The sequence below is a fragment of the Hylobates moloch genome, unplaced genomic scaffold (genome assembly GCF_009828535.3).
Source record: "Hylobates moloch isolate HMO894 unplaced genomic scaffold, HMol_V3 SCAFFOLD_92, whole genome shotgun sequence".
Classification (NCBI taxonomy): domain Eukaryota; kingdom Metazoa; phylum Chordata; class Mammalia; order Primates; family Hylobatidae; genus Hylobates; species Hylobates moloch.
The window spans coordinates 9-12,059 of record NW_026652367.1 but is presented as its reverse complement, the minus strand read 5'-3'; the positions used below and the strand labels follow the sequence as shown (position 1 = coordinate 12,059).

The following is a 12,051-nucleotide window of genomic DNA, read 5'->3' as shown; positions in this document are numbered from 1 at the left end:
TGTGCTCAGGCTTTGAAGGTCTAATTTTCCTCCCAGCTCCCTTTCCTACTGGGGAGGGGTGGCAGAGCAGGACTAAGAACTCGCCTTCTATCGGCAACTGAGAAACTGATAACAAAAACACACTCATGCGAAGGCAAATAACTCAGGCTTCATGCAGCAAGTCCAAATACTTAATCCCAGCCCTAAGAGACAGATGGAAGAAGGGAGGGAAAGCGGAATAAGAAAGGAATGAGCACCATCAGTGTCAACAACACTTGACCATAGGAAAAAATCTATATCCCTGAATTAAATATTACTTTCTCATCTCTATTCTTGAGACACATTTTTTGAGTACATACTGTTTGACATGCACTGAACAGAACAGATAGAAAACACTAAAGCTTGAGCTCAGGTATGGGAAATTGATTTAGAAAGCAAAAAACCTAAGCAAGGTTGTGTCAGTGACAACTCTGAATAAATAAAATGGAACTGGGATAGAGACCTCTTTAGGCAGTCCACAAGCCTCTCTGAGCATTGACATTTGTGAGTCAGAATCAAGAGTTGACCAAGAATGCAAGTTAATGGCATGTTGATAGATTTCCTCTATAAAAAAGGGGTAGATGCATGCTTCCCATTTGTATTAGTTTGCTGAGCCACAAAATGGGTAAGACAAATGAAGTCCCGGCTCTGTGAACGCCTGTCATCCCAGCACTTTGGGAGGCCAAGGTGGGTGTGTCACGAGGTCAAGAGTTCGAGACCAGTCTGGTCAACATGGTGAAACTCCATCTCTATTAAAAATCAAAAAATGGAGCCAGGCATGGTGGCAGGCACCTGTAATCCCAGCTACTCGGGAGGCTGAGGCAGGAAAATCGCTTTAACCTGTGAGGGAAAGGTTGTACTGAGCTGAGATCATGCCACTGTGTTCTAGCCTGAGCAACAGAGCAAGACAACATCTCAAAAATAAATACAGAAATTAGTTGTCTCCTAATACTGGGTGCCAAAAGTCCAATATCAAGGTCTTGACAGCACCAGGCTCCCTCAGTGGATAGGAGGCATCTGTTTTAGGCCTCTCATAGTTCTGGTAGTTCCTTGGCTTGTGGCAGCATAACTAGCCTTCACATGGCATTTTCCGAGTGAAACTTTGCAATTTACTTTTTTGTTTAATTTTTGTTTTTTGAGACAGAGTCTCGCTCTGTTGCCCAGGCTGGAGTGCAGTGGCGCTCTCAGCTCACTGCAAGCTCTGCCTCCCAGGTTCACGCCATTCTCTTGCCTCAGCCTCCTGAGTAGTTGGGACTACAGGCACCTGCCACCACTCCCGCTAATTTTTTGTATTTTTAGTAGAGATGGGGTTTCACCGTGTCAGCTAGGATTGTTTCAATCTACCGATCTCATGATCTGCCCACCTTGGCCTCCCTAAGTGCTAGGATTACAGGCGAGAGCTACCACGCCCGGCGCTATTTACTTTTGGGGTTACAGGTATGAGCCAGCATGCCTGGCACTAGTGACTTTTAGGGGAGCTTGTATGATCTTGAAAATTCCAAATGACTTCTGTTTGGTGCTACTGCCTTGATCCTTTTGTGGTAGGAAGCCAGGAGTCTCAACCTCCAGTGCCTTTGCACCTTCAGTGCAAACATCAGCATGGTGAAAAGGGCACATAATGTTTGCATGTGAAAATAATTGTGACTTTTTATGTATTCCTGGAAAGAGTCCCAGGACCTTGATTTTAGGGATGGCTGTGTTGAAACAGGCATTGGAAACTCCTAGAAATTGACCATCTTCAATAGTTCCTTTTCTAGTAAGAAAAGTCAACCAAATACCATACACCTACCAGTGCACAATGTCACTTGTGAAGAATTAGTGTGTATCCGTATAGTTACATATATGGATATGTTCTGAATACAATCAGGCAGATCTAACAGTATATGCAAGAAAATCAGGAGAGGTGGTTTAAAGGATATGATATGGCATAAACAAACCACACAAGCAATAAAAAGGAAGGCACTTCTAAAACATTGAGCAACATGAAAGAGTATCACTGAAGTGGTTTAGAGGAAAGAAAGCTAAACTCAAAAGAGGTTCTAATTTATATGTTGCCCAAGAACATAACACTTACCTGTGGTACTCAGGTGTGAGCCACTGCACCCAGCCTTCCTCGTCTTTTGATGTACGTGTTCATTGCTATGGAATTCTCTCTTAGGAATGTGTTTGCTGTAACTTGTTTTCTCAGAGATTATGTAGAATTATGTTCTTAAAGACATGGTAGATTATCTTATATTTTTCATAGGATTAGGTAGAATTGATGTTATTTCTTTAGATGGTATCTTTTGAGTTTTTTTAGGAGTCTCAGCATTTTAAATTATACATTTAATTCTGTGAGTAGTTATGGGATAATTTAAAGTATCTATATCGATGGGTGGAAGTGCTGTGTCTGTTGTTGCTTTTTGTTTTGTTTTGAGACAGTCTCAGTCTGTCATTCAGTCTGGAGTGTGGTGGCACAATCATGGCTCTCAATAGCCTCAAACTCCTGAGCTCAGGTGAGCTTCCTGCCGCAGTCTCCCAAGTAGCTGGGACCACAGCCACACACCACCATGCCAGGGTGCCGAGACCAGCTCGGTCGGGGAGACCCAAACCCAGTGGGCGCTAGAGGAATTAAAGACACACACACAGAAATATAGAGGTGTGAAGTGGGAAATCAGGGGTCTCAGCCTTTCGAGCTGAGTGCCCCGAACAGAGATTTAGCCACGTATTTATTAACAGCAAACCAGGCATTAGCATTGTTTCCATAGCTGTTAAGTTAAAGTATCCCTTAAGGGAAATGAAGGGATGGGCCAAATTAAGGGAATAGGTTGGGTTAGTTAGCTGCAGCAGGAACACGCCCTTAAGACACAGATCGCTCATGCTGTTGTTTGTGGCTTAAGAATGCCTTTCAGCGGTTTTCCGCCCTGGGCAGGCCAGGTGTTCTTTGCCCTCATTCCTGTAAACCCACAACCTTCCAGCTTGGGCATTAAGGGCCATTATGAACATGTTACAGTGCTGCAGAAATTTTGTTTATGGCCAGTCTTGGGGCCAGTTTATGGCCAGATTTTGGGGGGCTTGCTCCCAACACCATGGTAAATTTTTTTTAAAAGTTATCTGTAGAGATGGTGTCTTACCATTTTGCCCAGGCTGGTTTTAAACTGGGCTCAAGCAGTCCTCCTGCTTCAGCCTCCCAAAGTGTTGAGGTTACAAGGGTGATCCACCATGCCCGGCATCTGTGTGTTTTCTGAGAAATTTGTCCATTTTGTCAAAGATTCAAATTTATGTGTGTATAATTATTTATAGTATTCCCACATTGTGTATGTATGTATGTGTGTGTAAGGTGTATAGGGTCTGTAAAACAGAATACCCTGTTTTATCCTGGTCATGATATTTATTTCTTCTTTGTCAGTCTTACTAGAAAGAGGTTGGTCAATTTTATCAATCTTTACACAGAACCATTCTGTGTTTCACTGGCTTTTTTTTTTTTTTTTTTTAAGATGAAGTCTCACTGTGTTGCCCAGGCTGGAGTGCAGTGGCACATTCTTGGCTCACTGCAACCTCCGCATCCCAGGTTCAAGTGATTCTCCTGCCTCAGTCTCCCGAGTAGCTGGGATTACAGGCGCCTGCCTCCAACCTGGCTAATTTTCGTATTTATTTTTAGTAGAGATGGGGTTTCACCATGTTGACCAGGCTAGCCTTGAACTCCTGATCTCAAGTAATCTGCTTGCGTTGACCTCCCAAAGTGCTACGATTACAGGTGGTGACCCACCATGTCCGGCCTGTTTCATTGATTTTTATCTATTGTTTCTCTTTTCTATTTGATAGATTTGTATACTTTATTTTTTTTTCCTTTTGCTCGCTTTGGATTATTTTTGCCCTTCTCTATACAAGTTATTAAAATGGAAGTGTACATTATTGAGATGTATTCTCTTTTCCCATGTTTTAATTTAATGCCATAATTTTACGTGTCAGCACTCCTCCTTTTACCTTCATCTGATCTGAAATGTATTTTCAAATTTATCCAGCTCAATGTATTATTTTATTGTTTCTTGACACTTTTCTTTTAATCGTCTGATTATTGAAGGATTCTTGCGTGACCCAAGGATGATCTTCCCAGTGTATGGAGATTTTCCTGTTATCATTTTCTTACTGATTTCTACTTTAGTTCTGTTGTGGTTTGGGAACACACTGGATTATTGTAATTCTCTTTTATTTGTTGAGTTTTGTTTGATGGCGCAGGAACCTTGAAAATAATGTGTATTTTGCATTTAGCAGAGTGTTCCATAAATGTTCATTAGATTGTTTTGGTTGATGGGTGTTAGTGAGAGGTCTCTTTTTTGTTGATTTTCTTTCTAGTTGTCCTGTGAATTGATAAAGGATGTTGCCTTTCAAACTGTAAGAGATTTGTCTTTTTCTTCTATATTTTTTAGGTTTTGCCTGACATGTTTTCAGTTCTGTTTCTTGCTGCATGGACAGTTCAGATTGCTGTTTCTTCTAAGTTGTTTTATTTAGCATTATATAATATCCTTTACATCGCTGATAATTTTATCGTCTCTAGTCTACTTTATCTGGTAATATATCTCTCCACTCCTGTTCTGCTTTTCACTTTTGAACTTTTCAGCCTGTCTGTACTTTTGTATGAAAATGAGTTTCTTGTAGATAGTAAATATGTGGGGCATGTTGTTAAATCTACACTGCTAATCTCCACGTTTTAGTTGGTGCATTTAAACGATTAAGTGTTAATTTTTGATATGTTCATAGTTTTCTTGGAACCAAGCCAGGTCTGGCTGCATTTTCTCATGGCCTAATAACTAGAAGCAGACAAACTACGTAAGAAGGGAATTTATTGCTGTAACTAGATACAGGGAGAAGACTAGATAATTCCAGGAGACCAACTCAAAGTGTTACAATTTTTTGGTGGTTATATAGGTTGGGCTTATGTGCCTACAAGCAGTATAGCTTTTGCCTAAGTCTATTGGCAACTAAATTTTGTTTCAACTAGGTCAGAAGCCAAAAAAAAAAAAAGGCTTGCTAAGTCTGATTCAAAGGGCCCCAGTGCCTTCAAGGGCTGTGTACTGTGGTACATCAGTGATTATTTGTATCTTATGTCCTTTAGAGCTTGATCTGGAGAGCTGCCTTAGACACTCCAATGAATCCATTCAAACAGCTGCCTGTGTTACCTTGACTCATCTCAAGTTTTGTTGACCAGAAACAGATCCTGGCACTAGGAATGTAAGGCTGTCTCTGTTATCTTGCCATGCAAGGCTCCTAATGACCATATGTTTCATTTATAGCTTTGATGTCTGGGCACTGATTTCTGTAGGTTTAACTCTGCTTAATGTTAAGGCATTGCTATGGAAATTTGTCTGTAAATAGGGTGTTGCACAGGCCTGTGTGTATGACTGTCGGGGAGAACTGTCATGCCACAATAGCTGTTCATTTTCTGTCTGCTGGTTTTGTTTTTTCTCCCGAGTTTTATTTTTTGTCCTTTGTGTGGGTTATTTGAAGAGATTTGAGACATTGATTTTGATGTATTTGTTATCTTTTTTAGTATACCTGAAGAGATATAAAGATATGCCTTTTTTGGTTGTCTTTCTGTATATTACATTCTATAAACATAATTTGTCACAGTCTACTGACATCATTTTACCTTACCTCCCATTAGTCCCTTTATCATTTCCCTTTTTATGCTTGTCTTATGTATTTTCTCTACATACATTTACGATGATCTCAGACTGTATTACTATAATTTTTGTTATAGTAGAGTTTTTAGTTTCCTTTGCTGAAACCCGTAATTTTTATGCCTTATACTTGTTCATTAGTTTTAAGCATGTTCATAGTTCTTCATTTAATTATTTTTATGATGGCAGTTTAGGAATCTTTCTCAGATATTCCTGATAACACTGACATTTCTGTATTGACATTTATCATGTTTCATTGAGGTGGAGGCCTTCCTATTGCTTGATTTTTATGAGTGATTTTTATTTGAAACTTGAACATTTATGGGACTGTTAGGAGACTCTGGACCTTATCATGATGTTCATTTTTAGCTGGCTTTATCTAATACCACCCTAATCGAGGAAAGGGTGTGCTTGTCTAGTAGAGGCACAATTCCAAATTCCATTCCTCATTTCCTTTGACACCCAAGGTAGGGCTCCTCTTTACTGATAAATGAATATACAGTTTCCAGTGTCACACAAGGCCTTACTCACACCTCCTAGGGAAGGATGTCTTGTTACCACATGAAAACTCTAGCTCTCTACTCTGTCTTCTCTGATTCCACTCCAGCAGAGGGTTGGGATGCTTCATTACTGCCTATACAATGGATGTTCGCACTGGGACTTTGTTGGCCTGGGTAGGTTTTTTGTTTTGCCTTGTTTTGTGTGTATTGTTTGGCTAAAGTAGGGTGGCTATTGTATAAAAGCTTTTTGTCTTAGTAAGATGTCTTTTTCCTAGCCCTGTGGCTAGAGAAGGCGGGCTTGTGAGAACATTTTTGTCTGTGCCTCTTTACATTTTTGGGTACCAGTTCCTTCAGGACCAAGTATGTGATAACATGAAGCCAAAACAAAATCCAGAGAACTCATCCTTCTTACCATTTGCTGGGTCTTAAGTTCCCTCAGCAGTTTACCTCTTTGTTCCAATTTTCAAAGTCTTATGCTTGTTTTAGATATAATACCCAGGGATATTAATTGTATTCATGGGATGATGGAAAAGTACATTTGCTCCATCTATTTTATTACTTAAGTGATGACTGAAGTTGCAGAACGTTTGTACTGTTCCTTTTGGGCAGAAAATTCAAACTAATTTTTGCTGTTAAAACACTTTCTGTGGGCGGCAAGCCACCCAGGTGCCGAGGCAAGAGACCAAGGGCATGAGCTGTTCCAGTATAATAAAATATATAAAATAAGAATAGTTATACTAGATAATAGATCATAGATATGATTATATATGAATATCATTAATCATTAGTTTGTAGCAATTATTCTTTATTCCAATATAATAATAATCCTCACTCTATAATCATAACCTAGGAAAAACCAGGCCATACAGAGATAGGAGCTGAGGGGACATAGTGAGAAGTGACCAGAAGACAAGAGTGTGAGCCTTCTGTTATGCCCGGACAGGGTCATCAGAGGGCTCCTTGGTCTAGTGGTAATGCCAGCGTCTGGGAAGACACCTGTTGCCAAGCAGACCATGGTCTAGTGGTAGCATCAGTGTCAAGGAAAAACACCTGCTACTCAGCAGGCTGGGAAAGGGAGTCTCCCTTTCCCCGGGGGAGTTTAGAGAAGACTCTGCTCCTCCACCTCTTGTGGAGTGCCTGACATCAGTCAGGCCCACCCGCAGTTATTCGGAGGCCTAACCGTCTCCCTGTGATGCTTTGCTTCAGTGGTCATGCTCCTAGTCCGCCTTCATGTTCCATCCTGTATACCTGGCTCTGTCTTTTAGATAGCAGTAGCAAATTAGTGAAAGTACTAAAAGTCTCTGATAAGCAGAAATAATAGCGTAAGCTGTCTGTCTCTCCTCTCTCTCTCTGCCTCGGCTGCCAGAAAGGGAAGGGCCCCCTGTCCAGTGGACATGTGACCCACGTGACCTTACCTATCATTGGAGATGGCTCACACTCCTTACCCTGCCCCTTTGTCTTGTATCCAATAAATATCGGCGCAGACTGGCATTTGGGGCCACTACTGGTCTCCGCGTCTTGGCGGTAGTGGTCCCCCACGGTCTTTTCTTTTATCTCTTTGTCTTGTGTCTTTATTTCTACACTCTCTCATCTCCGCACATGGGGAGAAAACCCACCGACCCTGTGGGGCTGGTCCCTACAACTTTCAACGAATTTAACCTAGAGACAGAATACTTTACAAGGTACAGTGTCAGTTGGGCACAGTGGGTCACGGCTGTAATCCCAGCACTTTGGGAGGCCAAGGAGGTGGATCACTAAGGTCAGAAGTTTGAGACCAGCCTGGTTAACATGGTGAAACCCTATCTCTACTAAAAATACACACACAAAAAAATTAGCTGGCCATGGTGGTGCAGGCCTGTAATCCCCATGGTGGTGCAGGCCTGTAATCCTGGCTACTCAGGAAGCTGAGGCATGAGAATCACTTGAACCTGGGAGCTGGAGGTTGCAGTGAGCCAAGATCACACCACTGAACTCCAGCCTGGAAGACAGGGCAAGACTCCATTTCAAAAAAAAAAAGGCCAGGCATGGTGGCTCACTCCTGTAATCCTAGGACTTTAGGAGGCCAAGGCGGGTGGATCACGAGGTCAGGAGATCAAGACCATCCTCATTAGCACAGTGAAACCCTGTCTCTACTAAAAATACAAAAAATTAGCCGGGTGTGGTGCCAGGCACCTGTAGTCCCAGGTACTTGGGAGGCTGAGGCAGGAGAATGGCGTGAACCTGGGAGGTGGAGCTTGCAGTGAGCAGAGATCATGCCACTGCACTCCAGCCTGGGCGACAGAGCAAGACTCTATCTCAAAAAAAAAAGGTACAGTGTTTTGAGTTTACAGGAAGTAAGTATTTCTAATTAAATGTCAGAACATAGTTTGCAGGGGGTGGGGACACATGTCCTAATCATGTTGACCACTATTTTTTGCATTTGTTTACTCCTTCCTCCTTTCCCCTCATCTCCCCTTCCCTGCATTTGTTTTGTTGTCGTCGTCGTTTGTGTGACACTTGCCTTAACCTTACAATATTGTATTCCACATTTAACCTGTCCTTTTCCATCCTCTCATTACTTTCTCCTGCTTCTTCTAAAATTTAATTTTCTTTTTTCTTTGTTCCCCTGGTATTTACCCAAATTAGTCTGTTCACTTTTCATCCTTTTAGGCATCAGACTTTTTTTTGTAAAAAAAAAAAAAATCATCTTCAGCATTTAGTCATGTTTACCACACTACCCTATGAAAATGCAGTTTGAAAGTAAAAAGTGGGCAGGGCATGGGATTACATCCCTGTAATCCCAGCATTTTGGGAGGCTGATATGGGTGGATCACCTAAGGTCAGGAGTTCAAGAACAGCCTGGCCAACATGGTGAAACCCTATCTCTAAAAAATACAAAAATTAGCCGGGCTTTTTAGTTCGTATGTGTAGTTCCAGCTATTTAGGAGGCTGAGGCAGTAGAATCGCTTGAACCCGGGAGGCAGTGGTTTCAGTGAGCGGAGTTGTGTCACTATACTTCAGCCTGGGCAACAGAATGAGACTCCATCTCAAAGAAAAAAAAAAAAGAAAAGAAAAGGAAACTAAAAAGTGGTATTATATTTTAATAGCATGTGGACATAGGTGAAATGACCATTGTTTTGTGTCATGGTATTCCAGCATAAGGAATCAGGATTCCCTATATAGATCATGGATTATTCATTCCAAACTTTTCCTACTTAGGCACAATTTGAAAATATATGCATATGGTCAGATGGCAGCAGTAAGTTTCTAGCCTGAGAAATCTGGCTGTACAAATCAATACATCATCCCAACTTCAGCTTTTCCAGAAAGGTGAGTGATGAATCTTGTCAGGCTTTAGCTTGTGACACCAGCAGTTTTATAGTATACAAAATCCACTCTGCTGCTTCCGAAAAGTTACATAGCTGAAATCCCCAGTGTAATCCATTTCAGCACAACAACTGGGAATCTCTGCTGCAAATAAAGAAAGGCGTGGTAAGTATGCAGCTAGTTCTTTCAGGCAAGGACCTGCCAGTCAAAGCAGAAGATAGAAAATAAATTTTAGAAGAGGCACGGGAAAATCAACACATTTCAATGAGATAAAAGGAATGAAGGCTTTATGGTGGTATTGCCGAAGGTGCGCAGATTTGCATAGTGGTCAGATAACTGGAAGCTAAAAAGAAAGCGTGATAGTTGAATTGATAACCAGTGACACTAGTTTCATTAAGTCAAAATTGTTCCAACTCTAGTCAACACTGCTTTGGCCTACCCCTTAAAGAAAGGTTATGGTGAAGAGCAAAGAGAAAAAGTAATGCCTGAACACCATGAATGTTTGTTTTTGTCAATGAAAGTAGATTTTAATGGGATTGAGTCCATAGTCAATATTTACTGATTCACACACACATATATGTATAAACATACATACACACACACACACATATATATATGTATATATATCAGTCACTGTGTTAGGTCACTGCTGAGTGTCCAAGACAGATAGACAAGAAAATTAATGTGATAAGAAACATCTCTTGGAAGGAGTGATGTCTGTGCTGGAGGAGTCTTAAGTAGGCAAAGAGGGAGAGGAGGCCTTTTATCTCCAGGAAAGAAATGGGGCAAAAGGTACAAGATGGGAAAGGGCATGGCTGAAAGTGGTTTTTTGAATCTTGCTCTGGATAAACAGTAGTGAAACAGACATGAAGCTGAAAGGCAGACAAATGTCAGATCTTGAAGTGATTTATTCAGCCATCCTGAGGACCTGGGCTCAAAATCTAGAAGGTATTAAATGCCAACATAAGAAATTAAATCTGAGTTTGGATGGAGCATGAAAACAATGTGATGAAAGTGTGCATTAGAGTCTAGATGTGGTGGTTCATGGCTGTTATCCCAGCACATTGGAAGGCAAAGGCGAGTGGATCATCTAAGGCCAGGAGAACCTGGCCAACATGGCGAAACCCCGTCTTTAATAAAAATACAAAAATTAGCCCAGCATGGTGCTGCAAATCTGTAACCCTAGCTACTCGGGAGACTGAGGCATGAGAATCACTTGAACCCAGAGGTGGAGGATGCAGTGAGCTGAGATCACTCCAGTGCACTCTGATCTGATGACATTTTTAACAAATTACCCAGTCAATGGTATTCTGTTGCTGCAGCAGCAAATGGACTAAAGCACTCTATTATTTTTTCCTCTTTAGAGAACAAATAAACTTAAAAAGGGGCATGTCAAATTTCCTGTCGAATGATCAAAAAGTCCACATATGTTGTAAAAATGGTATAATAGCCCACCACTGAAATAAAGCACCATTTTCTGAAATCTTAACTTTGTTTTTAGAAATAATGGAAAAGCAACCGTAAAAGTAAACATGTAATTTTATTGTTTAATAAGAGAATTGCAGGAATTTTAAAATCTTTTATCAATGTAAATTTCAGTCCCTGTTTTCCTGCATAATCTGTTACCCCTTTGGTGGAAGATCAGTAGTAATTAGGGTGATGTTTGTCCAGTGAAGATGGTTGATGAGATGGCCTGGAAAGACAGGCAGCCAATATATCAAATGTCATAGGCATTTGGAACCACTGGTTGCCTGATGGTGGCAGGTTAGGATAAGGAGCCTCATTGACTGATACCTCAAAATATCTGGTTGGAAAAGTAGATTGTTCCACTGTCAGACCCAAAAAGCTATTCTGTAAGGGAGGTATGATGTGGTATTGAGAAGCTGTGGTTGTAACAAAATTCACAATGTGTCCATTTGTTTGCATGTAGGTGCTATGCGAGTACATATGAATATTGGTCAACTGATTTAAAATAGCATGTTGATCTGGCAATTTGGTCTGATGATCCAACTGAAGTTGAAGATGGAGGAGGAAAACTGCTTCCGATTGGGTCAGTTGAACTAGCAATTCTCTGGCTGACACAATACTTCCTTGTTAGAGGCATATTTAAATTTGTAGAGGTTGGAAATGAACTTTCTTCAGTAGTTTCAGCAGCTAAGCCAGAATTATGATTATCCATGTTACCCCCTGCTCTAAAGTGCTTGTTGAAATCTTCAGCAAATAAAGTAGATATAGGAGAAGGATTTTTAATCCCAACTCTTCATTCTTACTGAAAGCTGGGGACAGTCACGTTTGAAATTTGGATTATGAGAACTGTAACTAAAACCAAAGGAGAAGTTGATTTAGTGCCGTTTTTAACCAAGAGACAAGCGACTATCACCAATCTAACATATAAAGTCTCAGATTTCTGTATTATCACACAAAGTTAATGTCATCAACGAATGCATGCACATCGTTGATTATTTTTAAGAATGCGCGGCCGAGAGTGGTGGCTCACGCCTGTAATCCCAGCACTTTGGGAGGCTGAGGCGGGTGGATCACGAGGTCAGGAGATCGAGCCCATCCTG

The 12,051-nt window shown here is 41.1% G+C and overlaps 1 pseudogene; it reads right to left on the bottom strand.

The window, feature by feature from the left end:
* Window positions 1–11,054: 11,054 nt before the first annotated feature.
* LOC116812239 (heat shock transcription factor, Y-linked-like) lies at window positions 11,055–11,803 on the bottom strand (annotated as a pseudogene).
* Between the last annotated feature and the right edge of the window lie 248 nt (window positions 11,804–12,051).